Below are 22,616 nucleotides of genomic sequence, written 5' to 3' on the forward strand. Positions count from 1 at the left end.
TGAAAGGCAGAAAACACAGAGTCCTTTAAGTGCAACCTAGACATCAACCAAGGCAATCAGGTAGTGTTTGCACTGTAGAGGAAAAAGCACTGGATGGGGCTATTAGGAGGCCTGGGTTTAGAACTGGTTTTATCAGCTAGTCAGTGTCTGACCTTGGGGGCACTTCTTTATTCACTTGCCTCATATAGATGAGCCATCTATCAGGCTTAGAAATCCATGTTTACAAAGAATAGGACTCTATTTCATTCAACAATTGCTAAGCAGTCACTATGTGCCAGTTGTAGATTTACAAAAAAAGATGAAGAAACTGAGTCTCTTCCCTTACAGAGCTTACAGTCAAGTAAGAGGTATAGGCACCCTAGTAATTAAAGATAAAGCAACTGTAGAAAGTGCACAATCAGAGCACAAAGGGGACTCCCACTGTCCGGAGAGGAAGAATTCCAGAGGAGAGGCACCAGCACAGACTAGGATTTATTCAGCTAAAGGAGAGGAACCATAAACATTGAAGTTTTTTTACATTCAGGTGAGGAAGAAGCCAGGTGGCATAAGGAACTCCTATGTATAAAGTTTGAGATAAGAAAAGAGATGAATATTAATGGGTACATGGGGTCCACAAAGTGAAGGGCCTTGTGTTCCAGTTAAGGAGGTTGAGTAACCTCCCTGCCCCACCCCACCAGACCACCCCTGCACTGCAAACAACCAGATATCAAATGAGGAGGTAAATCAGCAGTAGTAAACACTGGATTGGTGTTAAATAGGCGGCTGTGCCTGAATTAAAGCAATGCAAGGGAATAAAATGTCAGGTGAAAGAACACTTGAGGTGATCAACCAAGAATCTAAAGTACGTAAAGAAAGAAGAAAGACCAGAGGCCAGATGTAAAATAGCTGGTGCTATGTAAATAAGAGGGAATTTGTTATATTTTCCTTTGCCTACATTATAACTTTGACCACTTCCGATATTACACCCCAGTATCTTCAAAGTATTAAAAATAAAAAGACTGTTAAAGGTTTAGAAATATCGGTGATGATATTCCCCATGGCAAATGGAAAGAGCTGAGATTGGGAATGTACTGCCTTGATCTTTATGCACTCTTAAAATTGTTGACCAAGAGTTTCTCCTTTCATGAATAGCTTACAAGAATCAGTTCAACAAGACTTGAAGCTGCATATTCATTCACCCGTTATCTTCACTATACCAAATGAGTTCTTGGATGTGAAAATCCTGTGAAGAACAAATCCTTGTACAAAAATTTCATTATTATTACCAGCATCATTTCAACAACTAAGAAGGGTATTAATTACTTGTGTTATGGCTAGGGCATGAAATGCCTTCTAAACATATGTGAATTTGTTGATGGGTACCTATTTGGCCTTTTCTCTCTAACTATCTCTCATCTGGCATCTGCAGGATCATTACCTCAATCTACTCATTGTGAGGTAAAGAAATTGACACCCAAAAAGATAGGGCAGGGCTAATTAGGATAAAGCCAGGACAAGAGCCCATCCTAGATTCACTCATTTGTCCTAAACATTAATCTCAGGGCCTCCTCTAAACTTCAAATAATGCCTGCCCCATTGAGTTAGTGTGAGGGTTAAAGAAGTTCTTGACTCATTCACATTTGTTTTGCTTATTAGTTTATGCACACGTTCTTACAGTGCCTATTTTGTGTACCCTCTGCAAGCATCAGGGAGGAACACAAAGACGTATTTGACACAGTCTTTGCCTTTGAAAGGACTGGAGTCTAGTGAGGGTGAAAGACAGACACAAATGATCATCAGTTCCATAAAGCACACTATACTGTGGGGAGTGTATGCAGATATAAACATTGGAGGAGTGATTTGCTAGTATAATTAAACTTCAAATTGCTCATATATGCTATCAACTTTCAAGAAAATTTTACAGAAATATTCATATAAGAACATAAAATTATTGTGGCCAGAGATAGTGAAGGGATATATGGTGTGTCAGTGGCATTGTGGTTGGAGACAGATTTAATGAGGTGAGCTTGTGAACCTGTCTGAACTTGAGACCCCCTTCTGTAAAATGGGCTTGCAATGCTACCTCACAGTCTTTGTGAGAATTAAGATGAGACAGCTTGCATTTCATGCTAAATAGAGCTTAACTACTTTCAAGCCATGGCAACAAAGGGACTCTAGATCCCCCAGCCTGCCTCTGAGGGAGGGGACTATCCCAGTTCAGGTGACAACATTGAAGACGAGATAGGAAAATTATCTACAACTTTTTTTTGCAGGTTTGCAATTAAGAGAGAACTTGAGCCCCAAATTTGGTATTACCTGACTCTAAATTCTATGTATTCTTTTCCAATCAAACATTGCTTTCCATAGAGAAAGTGCTAGAAAAGTATGAAATATTAATGGTCGTGGCTGTTTTAATTTAAATCAACAACTAGTAGAGAAAATCTGATAATTCCTGCTTCCAGTCTTAGGGTGAACCCTCAGGGAATGGACACAATTTATTATTGTTTGGCCCTAAAATCTGCCGGCTTCCCTTTTCATATAAACAAAGGCAGCAAGAAAGCCAAGTCTGTCCTCTGTAAATCGGAGCCAGTAATTGAGATTCTACCTTTAGCACTTAAATTTCAAGCAGAGGCCTAATTTCAAAGTACTTACCTTGTCAGTATTTCACAGATTTTAAGAAACAATACTTATATTATACCTTGTATTCTACAAATACTCCTTCCTATTTGCTTGTGATACTGTTTCTGAAGTTTGGAAAGGCTCTTTTCTTTTAGATTCTAATCTCAAATATTGCTGATCTTGGATTCCTGGTATTCCTTCTGAATAAAGACCCCAGGAGATCATCTCTTCCAGTGTTTCTGGACCTTATTTGGCTAGAGAACTCCCCACTGCCCCCACCTCCAGTGGGTAATACTCAACATCTGTGGAATACATAGTGGTAAAAAGTCAAGTTCTTCCCAGTTGTCTCTCACACCCAGGAAAATAGAGTTCAGGACTTTCTTCAGCGTTCAAGTCTCGTAAGTAGTAGTTTAGCACTTTCTCACTGGGATGAAGAGATCCCTTTCAATTTCTCTCCCCCGGGAGTGCTTAGGACTCAACACATCCTAGGAAAAATTAATAATTGTGTCCAAATCATTTTTAAATAAGCAGCTTCTAAAATTGTGTCTGGGCAATAAAACACAATTGAAAATTTATAAGTGGGGGGTGAGGGAGGGCTGGCAGGGGATGTGATATATTATTTTGTTTTTTATTTCTTCAGAAGTAGAAATATGAATAGCATCAGCAGTATATTCATTGTGACATAATAACAGTTCCTTGTATCTGTATGACCCTTTTCAAAGTGCCTGCTTTCACATATGTCATCTCAAATGTTTATACAACAGCCCTGTGTGATATATCACCCTATTTTATGGATGAGGAAATTGAGGCTCAGAAAAGATAACTGAGCAATGCTGTGTGCAGTACCAGCCCTGAAAGCCAGCAGAGCCCTGACTGAGACTAGGTAGGCTGAGTTGGCCGTGTTTTGGCTCCACTTCAATGCCTCGCTGGATTCCGATATTGTTATTTCCAAGCCTTCCAGCTCTATCACTATAGTCATTTGGATTTTAAAATACTGATTGTATTATCTAATAAGCAAAGATGTTTTCCAGAGTGGAGGCTTACTGCTAAATAGTGAAACAAAAGCACTGCACAACAAATATAAACACAGCCTCTAGCCTTTTCTAAGTAAAAGACATTCTTATAAGTATCAATATTAATCACTAATATGTGCATTCTTTGAAATGCCTGGACCTCCTAGTAAAGGCAAAAAAAGAAAAAAAAACATTATATGACCCACGGATGAAATTACTGGGAAATAAATTTCAGAGAATTCCTTCAAAATTCTCTGAACATACTTTTCCTAAGGAAATGCCAAGTACTAAGCACTATCATTATAAAGTCAAATTATTCAGGATTCCTGCCTCTGACAACTCAGTTTGGGAAGAGAGAGACATGAAAATAGGTAATTACAGTAAAGTGTAAGTACAAAAACACAGGTATGAATTCAGTGTTCTGAGATAACAGAACACTGACAGAAAGGAGGTAACCACTTAGTTTGATATTGAAGGATAAACTGGATTTCACCAGATGAAAGAAAGGAAGAAAGAAAGAGAGAGAGAGAGAAAGAGGGAGAGAGAGAGAGAGACAGAGAGAGAGAGAAAGAAAGGAAGGAAGGAGGGAGAGAGAGAGAGAAAGAAAGAAAGAAAGAAGAAAAGGAAAAAAGAAAGAGAAAAAAAGTAAAGATATTCCAAGAACAGTACGTACACAAGAACATGAATATTAGCAAAAATGTTAAGAAATAGAGGAAGAACAGAGCTAGGATGAGGCTAGAGAAAAATGGGTTGTGGTCAAAGTCAAGACTGTTTTAGGCAACAGATAATCTTTAGGAGATTTAAAATGGTGGGCTGACTTTACTAAAGTCATGCTTCTGAAATATGCCTATTGGTGAATATCTCAAACCCAAAGCCAATGATGACTTAAAAAAGTGCAACCAGACATCATGGCGTTTCTGAGCAATTTAATGGTTAATATGCTTTAAAAGAACTCTGATATGTACTATGTAAATTTGCTAACTGCTCACCAAAATGTGTTTCCCCTTCCTTCTGAGCACTCAGCTAGACTATTTTCCATTCTCCCTTGCAGTTAGATACAGCCATATGAGGCATAGGAGAAAGGAGCTCACTCCTGGAGGAGAGCCATCCACTGACCAGGCTGGCTTGCCTCAAACTGTTACAGAAGGGAGACTGGAAAGCAATATGCTCAGAGATTAATGGTTAAAAGTGATGGGCAGTGGTTTATATTCCTTTTATTTATACTTTCCTTTTTCTACAATGAAGATTTTTTCCTCAGATGTGAAAAAATAATTTTTTTTTCCTGACACAAAGTGTCAGGAAACAGAAAATATCCAAGTATCTACAGCAGGCTCTTCTCTGCCATGGTTCTTTTCTTGCTAGGGGCCCAGCTGATTATCATTCTGGAGAAGGCCTAATATGAATACCACAGCCAAATTTGGATCCTAGGCCCCTGGTAAAGGTTATGGATGAGACTGTGCAAAAATAAGGACTGTTTCTGCAAACAAAATGCATATGGACAGAATCTGCTTGGTGAGCAAAAAAACTCTGTCGGATTAAGAATAGCACAAATAACAGTATCCATCATACTTATATTAACACTTCATGGTATTTGAAGTGTTTTGTATTTTCTTACATCAGAACCTATTAAGTCAAAAGACCTATTTATCTCTCTAATCTTAGTTCTGCCTTTAACTTGTCCAGTCATTTGGATCAAATCATTTCTATTCCCTGAGCCTTGGTATGTTTATGCGTAAAATGGTGTTTTCAAAGATTCCTTTGATTTTTAACTCTATCACATTTTTGAACCCGTAATATGCAGATATTTACAGATATTTATAGTGAAATCACAGGTATTCATATTTATGGCAACTTTGTAGTTTATAAAAACAGACACACTGAGCAAGTGGAGACCTCATTATTATAGAGATTTCCATTTACATGAGGACTTAAACCACTTGTCAGCATCCCCTGAAACAATCTAGAACTTCATTCAGCATTCTGAATCTGAGTAAGCAGCTGGCAGGTCACAGGGTTTCTGCAGCCTACAGAACTTTCACTACACATGGGGCATGAAATCAAGAACATACAAAGGTTAACCACCCTTTCCTACCACCACCCTTCCTTGGGTGGGGAAAGCAGAATTGTCCCTCCTAAAGAGAAAAGGAAGCATGGTAAACAGCCTACACTATGGTGCAAACAGCAAAGACACCTAGGAGAACACCCACCTCCTTGAATCTTTGTTACCACCAACTTAACTAATTAAATATATGTGTTAAGGATCCATATTACAAAATGGCTACCTAATCTGTCATCACATCAGCCTTCTGGGTTACTCTGATATTGACCTCGCCATGGGCCATTTTTCTCCCATGAGTCCTTACCTGCTGTTGATTTCCTAGTTACAGAGTGCTAGGTAACTGGAACTTAGAGCAAATCTGAACCTTACCAGAAAAGCACCGCCCAGGCAGATACAACACTGGGAAAAGGCAGCCAAGATATTCAGAGGGATTACATGATAATGAATACTCTATCACTCTAGGTACCAGAGCTTCTCATTTTTCTTGTCCATTTGCAATGATGTACAAGAGGTTCCTTCTCGCAGAGGGAAAATAACTTCAATTACGTGTTCTTGAAAAAAGAAACACTGAAATTATCTTCTTTCAAACGGTAGAATTAGCCCCATTTTGAGCTGAAAGCCTGCCAGAAAAAATATATTTCTGATATTTTCGTTCTTTTTCTCTCCCCTTATTTAACTGTGTCAAGTTTGCAGTTTGCAATTTCCTGACGCTGCTTCTCCTTTCTGACTCTCACTGAATTATCACACTCTATGCTCAACGTCTCACTGTTCAGTGGAAGGAGCACTCCGCTTCAGGCCAAAGGCAGAAGATGTGCTGGGCACCCACCCTGCTTCAGGTTGAAAGCAATGGGTCTCAGAGGAGGAAGGGGGAGGAGGAGAACCACTTATTAACGATTAGAAACCCACCAATGAACATTCCTCACAGCTGCATGGGAGCAGAAAGGCATGTGCTTAGTTCTTCTATTCCTAAGGTCCATTTTCTTGGAGAATGAATGGTTAAGGGCACAAAGAAGACATTCCAGAAAATCTGACTTTAAAAGTTTGATTTTATGCCAGTTTTAGTCTTCAACTTTCAAAAGGTTTGTTTTCTTACAACCCGTTTTTCATACTCCCTTTCTCATGCCATGAATGGATGTCCCTAAATCACCCTTCTTAGGCCAAATTTGGAGTCATAGCCAAGGACTGATGATTCTGAATGACAGCCTGGGGGAGTTGCTGGATGTCACCGCAGCCAGGGGAAAGCGCTGGGTGTCCACCTAGGGGCTGTGGTGTTTGCACACCAGAGAATTATGGTAACGTAGGCTGAGCTGAGAGGTAGTGGCTTCTCTCCATGAGCACCCCACCAGTCCCCAAAGTATCAGGGTAGCCTTAAGAGTGCCTCGCTTGGAGCATGCTTAATTCTGGCCCTGACAGCTAGGGCACCATTTCAGTTCCCCAAGGGTTTTGTTTCTCTATTAGACTTTCCCATCTATAAACTGGAAGATACTAATATCTAATTCATATGAAGAAGCTCTGTAAAATATTAAACATAATATTGTGTTTAAATGACAGTTGTGGTTACCAGAAGGGACACCTTACAAACCACTAACAAAGATGATTTTCTTCTTGGAAGTGGAATGTGTGCAGATAACAGTATCTCTCCAGTAACTCTTCACTCTTCTATCTGCTGATAAAGTACTTCAGTCTAGTCTATTTGAATTTCACATTAATTGTTGTAGCAAGAGATGTAATTCCTCTGAGTCTTTTTAATTGTAAACCTTGAAATACATGACATTTGGTGAAGGTATGCTTTGCTGGCTCTCCAAATTGTTAAACTCTCTACATCTTAGCCTTTGGCACCAAAGATAAACAGTAAAGCAGAGCTCATGTTTGGTTATTCAGAACGAAGTAGCCTCCCTTATGTGTTCCTGCCTAGATGAGCTCCAAGCAAAAAAGGCATAACCACATATGCTCTCCCACCTGGTAGGCAGGTAGGAAAGGTCAGAAGCAGGAGTCCCAGATACTCAGGGTCAGGGAGAAGCTAAAGCAAGGATCTCTTACCAACCTGCTTCATAGTTCTCGTTTCATGACTCCTTCTCTCCATACTCCCATATTCTCCATACTTTCCATCCTTCAAGAAGGCAGGCCTTCCTTAAAGGAGAAAGCCAGTGGCCTCTGTGGCAGGTGATAAGATCTCTATCAATTTGCTTCCTTCTTATATACCACCATACATGATTCCTACACAAGGCTACTAGAAGCTATTTCCACAGCACGAGAGCTAAAAGCTACCTGCATTTCTTTGCTCCATTAATTAGGCCTATGTGTGCTATGCAGAAGGGATCTGATACAACAAAGGAAAGACAATGACAAGACATTATTTCCATTGGTAGGTTTCACCTCAACAAGACTCAAGACATAAAAAGCTTGATGAATGGGATGAACTGTTGTTCAAGGTTGCGTTTTCAAACAAAACGAGGTCTTGGTCTTTGCTGTGCTCCACTAGTGCCTGGCAGTGACTTCCACTGAAAAGACATTTCATCTTTATTTGATTGCCTGGAACAATGCAAAGGGCTAGTTGCTCCAACACTGGGAAGAAAAGTGTTACCACCATGCACTACTTTCCATACACCGTCCCATAGAAAAGCCATCCTCAACCAGACATCTTACAGTTTCTCTTACCAGGGCTCCAGCCTTGACCATGGTTCTAATTCACTGGGGCTTTACCAATTCCTTACTGTTACATATTTAGATTGTTTCATAATTCTTGTCATTATCATGTTAAAAAAAAAAAACCCAGAAAGATATTAAAATAGTACTATCTGGTAATTCCAAATGTATACAAATATATATGTAAGGGTGCCAGCAGGTGTGTCTATGTAGGTATAAAAAAACAGATACTGGAAGAAAAAAATACCAACATGTTAACAGCTCATGTTAGGATGATGGGAATATTAATTTTTTCTTTAATATTTTAAAATTATCTAAATATAGTAAAAAATGGATGACCCTTAAAAAATAAGAACTATTCTTTACAAGACATGGGATTTCAGTCTTTTCTTTAGCATTTTCAGACACAAAGCCAGATGAAAAAGAAGAATGTAAAGTGGGGACAATTTGTTGAAAAAAATAAAGGCACCTAGATTTTCAGTCAGATATGCACAGAAACACTTTCCTATTATACAAGCTGTTTCTATCTAAGTGGGCTTGACAGATGCCTGAACGTGACACAAGACACTGAAATAACATGCAAATCAGTTTTCGGTTTTAATATGCAAATATGACGCTTGGCACATCACTTTCCATGGCTGAGGTGAATTTCTGTTTTTGAGTTTTTCGTGGGAAATGCACGCCAGCAAACAAATGGTTAACTCCCCATATTTCACCTAACACAAGGTGGTTTTCATTTGAGTCAGAAAGGTTCTTGCTCAGCAATCCAAGGCACTTAGGATGCAAAGGAAGGGCATGTGTTTTGTTCAGTAACAATGCCACCCGCAGCAAACAAGTCCATCCTCTGACAGATGCACTGATCACACTGGATTTCTGGGCCTTGGCGGGGAGGCAGGCAAAGTGTGTCCATGAGAATAACAGAGAAAAGGTTTTTTGCTTGACCTGTGAAAATCAAATCAAAGTAGCTCAACATGGTGGGAAGATTAGCTTCTGGAGACAAAGACAAGGAAGGAGTCAAAAGTCCTTGCTTCCAGGATACTGAGGCAGTGTGAAAAACTGTACCCTCGGTGAAATCTACATTAAGTTATCCACAAATACTAGTCATTAGGCATGATGGCAATCATCAGGATAACTGAGGTGTATTCAATATCTCAATTACTGGAATTGAAATTCCAGTTCAAGGAATTTATAATTCAGTCAAGAAATCAAGGCACATGAGGGAGGAATAAAGAACGAAGCAAAACACTGACTGCTGATGGTAATCAGTATGGTTTAGACACTTAAGAGTATAGGCTCTAGCGGCTGGCTACCTGCTTGGATTCAAATCCCACATCCACTACTTACCGCAAGTGTGACTCGGGGCAAGATGCTTCATTTTACGAAGTATTAGTTGCATAAACCATAAAATGGGGTCAGTAGGACTTACCCCATGAGTTAAATGAGATGGCCCATGTAAATCATTCACTGCCTGCACTGATTAAGAGCCTATTCTTATCCTTAAAGATATGCTACACAGTAATAGATACCACATGAATACTCCAATGGATGATATGATTTTAGAGGAAAGAGAAGTTACAGTGGACTGGGGCATACCAAAAACACGCCACGGGGGATGAGAAGATTGCATTGGGACTTGAAGCAAAGGAAGAAAGGTCTTTGCATTTCCACGCTCCTTCACAGGCAGCAAGGAACTCTGGGGCAACACTCACGCACGCTACATTTTATTTAATACTTTCCAAGGCAGGAATGTGTGTCTTCTGTACAAAGAAACAAACCACGTTAGTGGTTTGTTAAGTGACTATGTTAAGTGACTTAGCCAAAATCACACCCATAGGAAGTGGCAGAGCCAAGAGTTAAACATGAGTCTTCTGATCCAAGCTCAGTGTTTTTCCACTAATTTACAGCTGCCTCTATATATTCATTTAGAAATATGAAACTTATATGATCTGTCATAAAGATTAATCAAGACAGTCAACCTCACTGATTAAAGCATGATGCTAATTATATCAGAAGTTGGAGACCAATGTGGCCCCATTTACTTTCAGAAATATTGATTGTGGTGTAATGGAGAAAGTGTGGGCTTTGGAAGCAGAAAAAGCTGGTTCAAATACCAAGTTATATCCCTTATTTTGCATAACACTTCACAAGTTTTTTTAAACTTCTCTTAGCATAAGCATCTTCATCTGTAAATGGGGTCAGGGGGCAGGCAGGGAATAGGGAATGCTTCCATTTCAGGGCCGTTGTAATACCTAAGATGATACATGGCATGTGCTAATATTTAATAGGGGCTCATGACTTGTATTAAATGCTCACAAACAGTCTGTCAAATTTGAGTTATGGCTGCCTTTCAAATGTGGCAGGAAGGTGGATGAGGGAATATGAATGACTCAGTGCCATTCATCAGCACTGCAGCAGAGGGGGAAATAGATCATGCCCTGACACTGAATCTAAAGGTCAACAGCACTGAATATTTCTAACTGATCAGCAACCTTGATTCAAATAACAGTAATTCTATTGAAGGAATATCTCCTTCCATAAACTCTGAAAGGTAGAAATATGTAAGTATTTAATTTATATATTTATTGATTTATAACTGATGACACTGAAAATAATTAAGGTATCCTGAATAGTTTAGCAAGGACCAGACAATGTTCAAAATACGTTAACTCATTTAGTCACCACAGCAGCCCCATCAGATCAGAGATTCCAATTTTACAAATGAGAAAACTGAGGCACAGAGATCACCTTGACAGTACCTGGGGACTTGGAATCAGAATGCAGTCATCAATCCAGAAAGTGCATGCTTAACCATCATACAACTGCCTCAGCCTCTCAACCCATCTACATTTTTTTTCAGAGGGATTTTATGACCTATCTACTTACGTTTAGGAGAATTTAATCTTGTATTATGAAGTCTTGAACTATCAAAGGAAATTTCCTAAGGGACAAATACCAACAATTTTTTTTTAATTGAAGTATAGTTAATTTACAATGTTGTGTTAATTTCTGGTGTACAGCAAAGCGATTCAGTTGAATATATGTAAATATATTCTTTTTCATATTCGTTTCCCTTCTAGTTTATTACAAGATATTGAATATAGTTCCCTGTGCTATAGAGTAGGACCCTGTTGTTTATCTATTTTATATATCGTAGTTTGTATCTGCTAATCCCAAACTCCTAATTTATCCCTCCCCTGCCTTTCCCCTTTGGTTTCCATCAGTTTGTTTTCTATGTCTGTGAGTTTGTTTCTGTTTTGTAAATATGAAGTATTTACTGTGTAGAAAGATGGCAACCTAGAAAATAACAAGCGTCCTGGGTAATTCTGATGTAGATGGACTGAGCACAAGAAGTAGAGAGACAGGGCCACTTTTGATGTCTTCATGATTCAGCAAGAGAAGTAGAACTGCTGTTCAAAAGACTACTTCCTTTATCAATCTCTGACACAAGCTGGGGGGTAATGCTAAATCTTAAAACAGTAAAAATAAATGATAATTAGCACTGTACTAGAAGTGAGCGAAGGAAAAATCATGTAAAGGGTCATTAATACTCTGATATAAAAAACTAAAAGATAATACCATTTCCTAGTGACCAAAGTCATAATTTTTTTTTCTGCTGGGTTAAAAGTCCAAGCATGAATAAAACACTACGCAATATTCTATTCTATAAGAACTTGGGCCTCACCGAAATGTAAAACGCTGTAGTCTGCGGTAGTCTACTGGGAGGTAACTGTAGATCCCCGGCCCTCTCTGAGCATTCCAGAAACAGAACACACTAGAGATCATTTAGTGGTAGGTGAAGCCCCTCATTTATAATGAGAAAACTGAGAGTCAAGGAGGGGAACTGAGCTGTCCCAGGTCACCTAAATAATGAGTGGTGGAATCAAGAAGGGCTCAAATCAGGAAAGAGGTCTATTTTGAAACTAGTTCGTTCTTTTTCCACCATGAAAGATGCACTCAGCACAGTGATACATTCTCGATGCCCTATAAAGTATGTTCCCTCTTGGCATGACTTTGGGAGCCCTCACCTCCATTTATGCAGCATTCTGAGATCCTGAGATGGAAGCTGCTTTAAAGTGAAAATCATGGCTGTTATTCTCGGCGAACTTACACAGACTGACAACAGCTGGCACAAACAGATGTGGTCCCCAGAGGAGTCTGCAGGCTGTGCTGGTGTCACCCCCGTGCCAGTCTTCTCTTCCTTGACTTAACAAAAGGCATCTCTCCTCACATGATGCAGACCCCATGAGCCACTTTTCGTCACAGGGGAGTCCAGAGTCCTAGGAAAGTTGGCCTCAATATCTCCCTTCTCTTTTTGTCTTATCCATTGTTTCCTAATGACATACATGGCTTTCTGAAAGAAATACTTCCTTCTGGTAAGAATTTTCTTGACTCAGGGCCTTATTCAATGCCCAGGGATTATAGTAATACCATTTATGGAGTCACTTACTGTCTACATGTGTTATCTCATTTAGCCTCTGAAATAATCCAACTATGTGAGCACTTTTGCTACCTCACTTTACAGATGAGAAAACAGACACAGAGACTCCAAAGAGCTTCGCTCAAAGTCACGGAGCTGGTGTGAGAAGGAGCTAGGATATGTATCCAACCACACTGATTCTAGAAACCGCCTCTCAAGTTCTAGTAGCTAGAGATTAAGACCCAGAAGGATGGGGTTGAAAGTGTCACTATAATAAGAACGAAGTGGGGTGGTTAAGAATCCGCCTGCCATTGCAGGGGACATGGGTTCGAGCCCTGGTCTGGGAAGATCCCACATGCCGCAGAGCAACTAAGCCCATGTGCCACAACTACTGAGCCTGCGCTCTAGAGCCCGAGAGCCACAACTACTGAGCCCACGTGCCAGAGTTACTGAAGCCTGTGCGCCTAGAGCCCATACCCTGCAACAAGAGAAGCCACCGCAAAGAGAAGCCAGTGCACTGCAACGAAGAGTGAGCCCCGCTCGCCGCAACTAGAGAAAGACCGCGCACAGCAACAAAGACCCAACACAGCCAAAAATAATAAATAAATAAAATTAAAAAAAAAAGAATGAAGTGGATTTGATATCATTAAGTGCCAAAAACTTACAAACAGTTATTGTTATAACACCACCATGAATATCATCAAAAACTCTATATGTTTCATTATCACTGTCATTCTAACTACCCTCACTGATAGGTAGGAAGCCAGTTATTACTGGCTTTATTCTTTTTCTAACCAAGAGACGTATTGCAGTGACTGACGCAGGTCACTCGGCAGGCAGTGCCTCAACCCTCATGACAATGCTGAATGTTATGGACTCAGCTCACATTGCTTCTTGAATATAAAATGAGCTTGTGGGAGAAGAACAAGTACAAGATGTTACAGTACATCAAGCACATTAAAGATCATATTGTTTCACATATGAGATGCAACCTAGCAAGGTCCTAATAGCACAGAAACTAAACATAACTGAGGAGATGATTGTAAGTAATACATTTATTCAAAGCACAATTGCTGAGTGCCTAGTAAGTGCTAGAGCTAAAGAACTTAAAGAAATAACTGAGACATGGCCCTGCCCTCTAAGAGATGTAGTAGGAAATATTAGACATCTGGAAATATCCAAATGTAAAATATCCAAAAATACAATAACCAAAGTTAAATGTTTTAATCAATGCTACCAGAACACAGAGAAAGAGGAGGTGGCTCACATTGGGAAGACGAAGGGACACTCACAAGGGAAGGTGGCATTTTAACCACGTCTTGGATGAATACGGAATTTGGACATCCAGAAATGCAGCAAGAATGACATTCCAGGTGAAGACCCAAGAGGGACACACGAGAGAGTCAAGTTGATAAGTTATCATCTTTCATTTCAGGTCAAAATCACATGTAATTGACCTTTGGCTCTTCTGCTCTCTCTGTTCCTTTTTGTTAGTTTCACTGTGCTGTGCATGAAGATGTCCGTAATACTTTAGCGAAAGTGAGGGAATTGTCTACTGGGACAACCACCCCTACATGAGGCTGCAGGAGAAGATGTCTACAGATCAGCCCATGACCTCGGCACAGCAGGTCAGCTGCTCCAGACTCAAGTGCATACTACTCACTGAAATGTTTGCTTTTTGCTGCTGATCTTAAAAAAAATGATTGCTTTAGTGAGAGGCTGAAGAAAATGAGCATACAAGTGGCTGTGATGATTTCTGACGCCAACAACTCAGTGCCTAGAGGAAGGTCAGAGTAGAGAAACACGGGGGCCCTGGGATTTTGCCGCAAGGGCTGTGCCGACACATAAAAGATGAGAATCATGATGGAAGCTGTTTATTTATTTGTTTGTTTATTTGCTTTTGCAGGTTCCACAGAGGGATATGCTGTCTTTACGTAAAGCTTGGCTGTACGTTTTCAGGAATCCTCTCCATTTGCCCCTTAGAAACCTACATAGGTATCTATGTTCCAGTTGATATGAAACACTGTCATACAAAACCAGATTGAAAAAAAACTAAATGTGCTTTACTGTCTCTTTAGCTTAATCTGCAATCTCGGATAGTAACTAGGAGTCAAAAATTACTTTCCCCAACTAAGAAGTCTATATAGGAAACAAACACAGAGCAGCCTGGTGGTTAGGAATTTTAGGCCCCTCTTTGCCATAAACTTGCTAAATACAACTTAGATAGTCATTTCCCCTCTCTGGGTCTGGTTCTCTCCAATGGGTATAATCTTCAGTCTCCTAATGCATGTTTCTTATGGCAAACAAAGGGAGCAGGAGAGGTAAAATCACTCAAGTAATTTGTGAACAGCAACATGCATAAAGGGGACACACAAATCATGCTCATCTTCCTCTTCCTCATCATCACAGCTAAGATTTATTGAGTCAGGCCCTGTTCTAAATGTTTCAAATGCACCTCACCCTCCCAACCTCCTGCTCAGGTAGTTACTCATTCAGCGATGAAGAAATTGAAGCCTGGAGTTGTAAGTAGAGCGCTCAAGGTATCACAGCCAGGATTCAAACACAACTACAGTCCATGGCCTTGACTGCTATACCATGTGTGGTATTATGAGTGTTGCACTGTCGGTGTTTTCTCTTCTCTGTTTTCTAAACTTTTGGCTAGGTTGTTATGTTGCTCTCGTAAGTTAAAATTAAAATTTATTAATCCAAATCATATGTACTGAGCCGGCACAAGGTGGCAGATACTGCATTAGTCAGCACTTTGATTAGAAAGGTGAAGATAAAATTAGAAATGCAAAACACCCCATGACACAGTAGCATAAACTGACGTTAAATGTAGCTGATACTATTTCTTCTCTATGGAAAAGACACGGATAGACGTATCCTAAAGGGTAAGAAAAAGGGTCTTGGATGAAGACAAACACAGTGATAAGAGGTAACCATAATTACCAACTAAAAATGTGCAGGCATTGTACTAAATCAATGTTCTACAAATCACATGGAATAGCATTAGACCTCTTTCTCCAAATGAGGAAAACAGAGGCCCCGGAAGGTTAGATAGATTGTCTACAGTCTTGCAGGTAGTACCGGGAGAGCCAAGACTCAAATCCTGGACTGTCTGGCTCTAGTGTTTGTGTTCTTAACCACAAAACTACCTCTAGAAGAGGGAGGAGGATGGCGAAGGAGAGAAGAATGCCGTGACTATTCTCGTATTCTACCTGGCTCTGACTACAGGGATTTCTGTGAGTATTTATAGAACCCATCTATATTTCACACTGCTATTTATCACCCTTTAAGATGTGTTATTGCTTGTGCTCGAAGGGAACATAGAAATTAGGCCAACCTCTCACTTCCAACTTGTAGATTAAAGAAACTTGGAACATTTTGCGGAATGTTAAAAAAAAATTGGAGGTAAAATTGGGAAATAAACGAAAACTTCTCTTTAAACAAGTGGAGCAGTCCCTTGAAAGCCACATATTTTTCACTTCGAAGGGTATATCACACCTGCATTACTATGGCAAACTTAGAAGCTTGTCAGTTTAGCTTTGCCAAGTTCTAACTTCCAAAGGGAAAGCCTAACCCACAGCAAACAGCAAGGAGGTCAGATGGAGGCTGAGATGTCAGATACTATAACAAATACCAGAGTCAGAGCCAGAGGACTAGGATTTCAGCCCTAAATCTGTCACATACTAGTCACATGACCTAGCATATGTCACCTGATCTCCCTAGACCTTAGTCTGGACCAAGTGGGTTCTACCTATACTTCACAGAGTAGGTTTGAAGATAATTACCCTTGGAAGCATTATAGAAATCTTTAAGAGTTTGTCAAATGTAAATATGGTCAATATATTGAAGACATGGTCTATGATGGAATAGGTTTACCTTGTGATCAGTCAGGGAAAGAGAGACAGTGATTTCACAGGTCAGAGAAGCATATCAATATTAAGAACCCCATTCGGCGTTGCCCGTGCTCACTCACTGAGCCAAAAAACGAACCCAGATCTCCTGACATACCATCATGTGTTAACCAGACAAAAAAGTACTAGTATCTTTTCTCACAGTTTCTCTGATGTAACAGCAAACCTCTTACAAACACACAGCACGAGGAGCTTTATGACTTTGGGCAAGTCAGTTTACTTTTGTGGGTCTCAATCTCCTTGGTGACTGAATGAATACAGTAAAGTGTTCAAATTCCGACCATATGGACTTCAGAGAGATTTTATTAGGAATGAGTGACATCATGAATTGTGAAAATGTGAAAACAACAGAATGTCAGACAAAGACCAGGGACAGCCAACACCACCCCTTTAAGCCACTGTGAGAAGGACTCAGGCACTTGCGAATACAATTATAAGCACAGGCAAATCAACTTCTCCTGCCAAGAAGTTCTGTTGCCCTTGATGAAGTGATAGCATTTTGGCCAGAGAGGAAATTTCGTCATTTTCCTTTGACTTTGCTTCTGACTTTTACAAGATGCATGCTTGGGATTCAGGGACTGAGGATCCAGAAGGCGATACGGTCCCGACTGCAGCTCACAGCCGGGAGTAAGCAACTTGATCGCTGCCCAAGCAGAGAAGAGATCTGCCAGCTACAGATCCTAGGCTGAAATCCCCCAACCTACAGGCACCAGAGTACACAGGCCTTCCAACCAGCCAGACAGCAGAAGTATACTTCCTGAAGCCTACCACAGGCCAGGCACTGTGATACAGAAAGAAACAGATTACAAAGCTCCTGCTGTGTCAAGCGCATCCTATCTTCTCATTTCATCTTTCCACATCCTCAGTGAGGCAGGCACTAAGAGCCCTGATTTACGGATCAGTGAACTGAGGTGCATACAATAAAAATAATAGAGCTGGGATTGTAATCCAGGTTTAACTCTGAAACTTGCACTTTTTTTTCAGTTGAACAAAAGTGCCTGCCCTCCAGGAGCTCACAATCTAGTGGGAAAGTCAGAAAGGCAACTCAATAGACTGTGAGCTCCTTGAGGGCAAGGACCATTTTTTTATTCTTTCTTGTATCTTCAGAGCCAAGCGTGGTGTCTGCCATGCAGAAGGTGTTTATTTAGTGTCTGCTGAATGGATAAACCATAATCAGATGTTCTCTCTCTTAAGATACAAATCCACTGACACCACTCCTCTGTTCTCACACACCTCTGCTGGGTGCGCTTTGCCAACCCCCTGAGAACTACTTTACAAAGTTCTTTGCAGCCCTGCCTTCATAGCCTCAACTTTCACTATTCATGCCCTTCCACATGCCCTGTGCTCCATTTCCCTAACCTCCAACCACCTGGCCATGGAGGTGGCAGTCAACAAATGTTCACTGAATGGACACACGAATTATGAGAAGGGAACGATCAGTGCTATGTATGAGCCCTGAATATAATAATGCCTTGTGAACACCAGGGTTAGATTTATCCATTAGGAAGCGTCACAGAAGACAATGGATTTGGGCCATCTAACTTTAAAATCTCAACGGCTGGATGACATTGCATAGGAAAAATTCAGTCCTTTTTTTTTTTTTACTATTAATTAGACAAGTGACATCAGAACAAAACATTTTTCTTTAAATCAGAATATAAGCTGTGGCAAACTGTATCTTCTCCTCAAGGATCTGGGTGCAGGGCCAAAAGCCCATCATATGCATTATTGTTTTTCCTCTCCTAAGTACTCAGGGAAAATTGAGTCTCATCTGGCATGCAGTGGCTCTCAGCAAGGTCATGGTTCTTCTGCGGTGGTGCCTAGGGCAGTTAAGGTAAGAACTGTGTTTTCAAAAGGAAGAAACTTCAGTCGTCTTTGAAAATAAGACACATGGTTAGCCAGGATGGCATGGGAACAGTCCAGGCTTTGGTCAAGAAAACAGAAGGAGTAGGAGAAAGTTGGAGACACTCCTAAGTTAGCCCTTCCATCCTTGAACCCCGTATTGAGTAGACCATGGTGCACTGCCCGAGGAGACAAGAGATCTGTTCCTACAGGACTGTGAGATGTCAGGCATCACTCAGTTTGCTCATCTCTAACATGAGGCAGCTGGAACTGAACTAGATGATTTCCCATAATTTGGAAACTGGAAATGAGAAAGCATGGAGAAAAGAGATAAGCTGTAACCAAGCATATAAATCTAAAGACTCGTAAGAAAGCCACAGAATTCCTTTATTATTTTGACAGCAAGCAAAATTAAGAAAATCTGTCCTTTCAGAGAGCCTGACATTGAGGTGCTCACATCAGTACATATACTTCACCTCAGCACGCACATACCAGGTGCCTTTGCCGGTCCCCAAGCTAGAGCCGTAAAGCCCCTGCTTACTATCTATTTGAAGATTAGACGCAACTTTCACATCCTTGATGTTGACGTCCCCCTACCCCTGCTTTTTTTGTACTGCCTGCAAATGTGGCCCAGAGATAAGCGACGGAGCAGGAGCAAAGCTCCAGCTCCCTGAGCACTTGTTGAGTCTGTCTCACACTGATTCTTCTCGTGGTTGCCGTCAGCGCATTTCCATTTCCTCCCTCGGTTCCCCCATCCTCTAAGTCATGGGTTCTGAAGTCTGGCTGCCCATTGGAATCACTTGGGGAGCTTAAAAAATAATAATGCCCACTCCCCACCCAAGAACAATTAAATCAGTATCTCTGGGGATGAAGTTCAGGAATTGGTGTGTTTACAAGGCTCCCCAGATAATTCTGACCAGCAAATGGGGGCAAGAACAAGTGCTAGTTTAAACACTGGAAGTCATATACCAAGTTAACATCTCTCTTTTTTACTGTCTGGCATTCCTCATGGGAATCCTCTATCCCTCCTGCATCCATGGTGCCCATTAGATTTCTCCCCAGAGCCATCAGTCAGGGTAAGAGTTGCAAGAACGGCTGTGGGGATAAGTTGGAGCCACTCAACTTAGTTTAAAGGAGGCTAGAACTTTCTATACCTTCTCCTTATCATCACTGCCTTTCGTATAGGCCTGTGGCTACATAAAGTAAAACCATCCAGAGGAAAAGCTGGTACTTTGACTGGTATGATTCATCCTTCATGTTGTTATCAGGATTAATAATGCCTACATTTATTGGACACTGAAAGTGTGCAGGCACTGGGCTAAGTATTTTATATAGATTATTGCATTTAATCCAAAAACCCCTGTGAGGCAAGTACAGATAATATCCCCATTATACAGATGAGGAAACTGAGGCTCGGTGAGGTGAACTATGCATAACACACTCTGGCCCAGGGCTGCCTGCCTTCAAAGCCTGTAATTATACACATTAGGCCATGGTGATACCCTGACTGCATCACTGTCTTCACAAAGATGGAGGGAAAATGTAGCTCTCAGTATGTCCACGTTTGGCTCCAAGAGTAAGGAGTCATCCTTTGGACCTGTTTGTGTGCCTAACAATACCTCTGACACTGGCCTAAATAATGGCCAAACTGAGTGAAGAAAAGAGAGGTGGTGGTTGGTAGAGGAAAGAGAACCTTTAGAGGAAAATCGGTTGTTAAATTAAGAAAATTTTTCAGCATAGGTGATAGGCTAAGCATGGCAGCTAAACTCAGCACAGGCTGTGATAGCAAATGTTTTTCCAAAAGATTTCAAGAGGCATCTGAAAAAGGGAGCTGTGCAGCTCCCAGGCAGTGGGTTCGTCTTGCTGGTTGATAAAGCCAGCACCGTGGAGAAGGGAGAAGAGCTGCAGCTGTGTGTGAGCCATCGGAACTGATGCCCAGGCGGGCAAAGAAGCTTTCCTCAGCACTTTGCCCTGCTAAAGGGCACCCCCTTCAGAGGGCTCTTTACTCCTGTCTCTCCCTTTCTCAGTGGAGACTCATCCCTACCTAGGAAGGGGTGACCCAGAAATTATTTAAGAAGGGTAGAGAAGGTTGACCAAGGGAGCAAGAAAAATGTCTACAACTCAGAATTCCTTGGCTCCAGTGGGACATGGGTTGTACTAAAGCAAATGGGTTGAATTTGGAAAGTTTCCTTCACCAACAGAGAGGTGAATACCTTTTAGGGAAGTGGTCCAGCTTGCTTAATCGGGTTTATGCATCTGAGGGTGTTCTCTCTCAGGACGGCAGGTATTAGCAGTTAGCTTCTCTACCTTGAGCAGAGTGCTGCAGCGGACACAGGTGTGCTCTGCTTGCCATGCTGGTCTTAGACCTATAATCGCCTAGTGGCCTCACGCAGACAAATGAAATTACTAGTCTTTCAACACAACCACAGAGGCCATTTTCCACCTCAAGGCTACCGCCCATGTTATGTCCACTGTCATGAATGCCAAGAGCCAGACAGTCCCAAACATCCCCTGTAGGGTCAGTGCTACTTGCCTTCACATCCTACTTCAGATGCCTCATTCCTTGATCCTGAAGCCAAAGCAATTTCTTCTTCCTCTCACCTCTCAAAGCATAGCACAGTGCTTATGAGCACACACACCAGAGCCTACTGCCTGGACCCACTGCTATTAACTGTGTGACTCTGAGCAGATGACTTACCCTCTCCGTGCATCAGTGCAAAATGGAGATAATCACAGCGCTCACATTTCAATGGGCTGTTTTGAGGATGACATGAGTTAATAAATAGAACAGTGCTTGACACGTAATAAGTGCAATATAAGTACTTGATAAATGAATAAGTACCCTCTCTGAGGCACCAATTACTGTCTAGCCAGTAGTGTACATTACATGCTTTTAGCACATTATAGGAACTCTTAAGTGTTTGTTTCGGGATTAGTAGTGTCCATACTTTCACAGCATGGACCCAGCACCTGACCCAGAGAAGGCAAACAGTAAATGTTCATTGAAATGAATTGTGTTGAACTAATGAATATCAATGCCACATTCCTATGATTCTGCAAACCGAATAGCAAAGAGAGAGGCTTTGGCTAAGATTGAGCACCTTTGTTATCCTATAGCATCTTCCCAATAGCACACAGAGAAAACTAGTAAGAAGGAATTTCTGTTTTCTTTTCAGTGCTGTATAATTTTGGTCTCATGTTAACACGCCTCAGGGAATAAAATATGTATTTACATAAAATTTCTGGTAATGGCATCTTGAAAAGTAATTAAATGAAACAACAGCTTCTATCTGCTGAGGGCTCCGTTTCTAACACTAGGTGTGTGGTGATGTTCTGGAATGTGACCTGGACAGCTGCTCCCCCCAAACAGTCTACCCATGAACCACAGGGAAGAACCTGGCTCATCTATGACTTCAGGAAGCCAGAACTATCTTGGGAACATGCAAGAACCTGGCAGACCTTAGGCCCTCTGACAGAACTCCCTGGGTAAGGTGAACATAGGTGTTCCATAATTAAGAAGACATACTTCCTTCTCCTTCTCTGCCAGCTTTCATGCCCCAAAAGAGTTTGGGAGAGAGTTTAACCTAAGAATCTGTAGAAGATTTTAGAAATCATCTAGGTTAATGGTCCTCAACCTTTTGCCCCTAGGGCCTGATGTGCCATGATACCTGTATACCAGAGCTTCAGGATGACTTCAAAATTTTAAAAAGCCTAAAATACACAAGTATTTGGCTGGGGCTAGACTGTTTACTGATAGAATATCAACTCATTGCAGTGACATTGGTTATATCACTCTATGATCAAAGTGTCTGAGCTGGAGTATAAAAACTGGAAAAGAATGCACATTTCCTTAATAAATGCAGCTTGCTGGGCCGTATCTTCAGCACAAGGGGTCTTAATTCCAAAAGTAAAATGAGGTGCTTGTGCTGATGAAAAGATCCAGCCTGAGATTAAAATGACATAAAGACTCAGGTTTCCTGACTTTGAGTCTAGTATTTCTTTAACTACATCATAGCTGATACTTCTGACTGGATGGTCCTTACAGGGGTGTTACTGTATCTACACTGATATTTTATATGTAACATCTTTGCATCAATAGAATAAGATTTCTTGACCCTCCTATT

General features: G+C 40.9%; 1 protein-coding gene and 1 long non-coding RNA gene across 9 annotated transcripts in view; one reads left to right on the plus strand and one right to left on the minus strand.

Moving 5' to 3' along the window:
* The window catches only part of LPP (LIM domain containing preferred translocation partner in lipoma), a 694,560-nt gene that overhangs the window by 174,629 nt on the left and 497,315 nt on the right, over positions 1-22,616 (minus strand). The gene's annotated exons all lie outside the window — the stretch shown is intronic.
* Positions 6-22,616, plus strand: part of LOC309629396 — a 38,971-nt gene continuing 16,360 nt past the window's right edge. The window contains exon 1 of the long non-coding RNA XR_014245050.1: positions 6-21,978. This is a non-coding gene — a long non-coding RNA (uncharacterized lncRNA). The remainder of the gene's footprint in view (positions 21,979-22,616) is intronic.

This window comes from Balaenoptera borealis (genome assembly GCF_965194805.1).
Source record: "Balaenoptera borealis genome assembly, chromosome: 5".
NCBI classification, from domain to species: domain Eukaryota; kingdom Metazoa; phylum Chordata; class Mammalia; order Artiodactyla; family Balaenopteridae; genus Balaenoptera; species Balaenoptera borealis.